This window comes from Pieris brassicae, chromosome 9 (assembly GCF_905147105.1).
Source record: "Pieris brassicae chromosome 9, ilPieBrab1.1, whole genome shotgun sequence".
Lineage (NCBI taxonomy): Eukaryota > Metazoa > Arthropoda > Insecta > Lepidoptera > Pieridae > Pieris > Pieris brassicae.
Window position 1 is genome coordinate 14,198,840 of NC_059673.1, and position 2,460 is coordinate 14,201,299.

General features: G+C 30.0%; 1 non-coding gene across 1 annotated transcript; it reads left to right on the plus strand.

Moving 5' to 3' along the window:
* The first annotated feature begins 1,136 nt into the window (after positions 1 to 1,136).
* Trnae-uuc lies at positions 1,137 to 1,208 on the plus strand. Its single transcript has one exon. It is a non-coding gene; the product is annotated as a tRNA-Glu (tRNA).
* Positions 1,209 to 2,460: the final 1,252 nt, after the last annotated feature.

Below are 2,460 nucleotides of genomic sequence, written 5' to 3' on the forward strand. Positions count from 1 at the left end.
AGAGTTTATATATTATCTGTGACTGGGAGACACGGATTTGTTTCTTATATATGGATTTTTTGTAACATATAAATTATATTTATTTTATAAGGGATATAGGGGATTATAAGGGATCTTTCTAATTGTGAAATAATATTTGAAATCAATCCAGCTGTTACAACACATATCGTTTCTCATTATAAGGGGTGTAATAACCAATTACTAAATAGATTGGTTTTCTTTATTAAATACTGATTATTTATTTAATGCACTACAAATTTTGACTTTATTTACATTGCAAGTAATTTTGTTTTATACTCATGTACGTAATTTTTACCATTCTTATAACACTGATCCTTGTAATGATCATATTATAAAAACCTTCAATAAGAATAAATTCAATGTATGTGCGCATACACGTATAATTTCAAGTTTTCTTTGTTAAAAATCAAAGGGTTCCACAACCCATCCCCTCCCCATCCCCACAGGCCGATATTGTGTGGGGAGAAAACCGGCCTTAATGGTGTCTGCAGAATTTCTAAAATGTACTATATAGGTACTAGTTTTGAAACAGTAATATATAGAAATAAAGGTGTCTTTAAAATATACAAAATATTAAATACATCAAAAATTTTACAATATACTCGTACTTTATTAAGAATACCAAACTTTTATTAAGAAAATAAAATATTATTAAAAATAACGTTCCGAAGGAAATTTTAATAACTTAGTGATTTAATTGTGTAGTATTTACAATATAAAATATAAATAATAGCCTTTATACGAGTACACTATAGTTACACTATAGGTACACTAAGTCAATGTTATATATGTTTTCATTAGTACTCGACATCCGGCGGAGTGAAGGCCTCCACCAAATTCTTCCACTTGTCCCTATTCCTTACGACAATTTTCCAATTTATATTATTAACAATACGCTTTATATCGTATAATAATAACGAAAATATATAATTAAAAATAAATAAATTTAAAAAGTTTGGTCCTTGTGGCAGTGTACCTTTAACGCTGGCAGCGAGAAAATCACTATATGGATATAGTTATTCCTAAAAAAACGAATTTAAACAATTTAATAAACATGTTATATCATATATAAATATTAATAGGTTCAAATACAGTATTTTGAACGTCATACCATCTCCCGTATGGTCTAGTGGCTAGGATACCTGGCTTTCACCCAGGAGGCTCGGGTTCGATTCCCGGTACGGGAATGATTATTTTTTATTTTTTTTAACCTAAACCAAATATAAATAGATAATATAATAATTATATATTCTTTTATCTTGTAATAAGATAGATTATACGTATGACAAAAAATATTATTTTGCAGCTTCTTTATCGTATTATTCACTTTCCAACAAAAAATCAAAACATTCTCGCAGAGGCACATTTCGAGTACCAGTAGGTACGGGACTTCACACAATAACAATTCGCATGAAATGCATTTTGACAAGATTAAATTTAGGAATGGCCAGAGTTGACCGTGCTATTGGTGCGAGAGACACTGTAAATAGATTGCTAGTATACTAATAATATCTTACCTACTCTACTTTTTGAAAGTCATCAAGGTATCAATGTGGAATCATTAATGAGTTATGATTGTGTTAAAGCTATTCTCCTCAAACTTTCAATACTTTTGTTAATATAATAATTAATTACCTGTTTGTTCCGATAGTTTATTTAAACCGTTAGTTATCCACAAATATATAATGTTGTTCAACGAATTTAAAACGGAGCCATCCTGTTGTTTATTTGTTGTAATATAGGAACTTTTATTTCTACTTCATTATTTAAATCTCATAAATTTTAAGCATCTGCGTATACGCATTTTGTTTACCCGATATTACCGTTTTGTAAATAATTTAAGTTTTGTTCAAGTTCAACAAAGCTTTCAGGTGTTATTTCTGCTTTTTAACGTTAAGAAGTATTAATTCATAAAGCACACGACAGTTTCCAACACGATTATATAAAGAGGAAGTGAATGAGTCTTTCGTAATATACTAAATATGGTTGTATCGATTTCCTCATGACCAAGATTTCGCTTACTGTATTGATTTAAGCCTTCAAGAGGTACTGCATAATGGGGAGCGTCATTAAGTGCTCGGGGTTGCCGGATGCTGCCATTTTGATTTTGCCATTATTTGCATCTGTAGTTTCTGGTTATATTATTAAAACCTAAGAATTATAATGTTTGCAGTAATATTCAATAATATGGTTAAACGCCTTAACTACTGGTGCGAAACGTAAATATAATTTTGTGTTCAACGTTTCGAGGTACAAAAGTGGCTAAACAACCCGGATTTTACCCCAATAAATCCCTTTGAATATATATTTTATTAAATGCATTTCTTCTTATTGAATACATGCGTAATACAAAATATATGACCTACTTCAAATACTTATATAAACAAAGTGTCATGTAGACGACCTGGGGAGACATAAGTACTTTTCGACTGGCGAGAC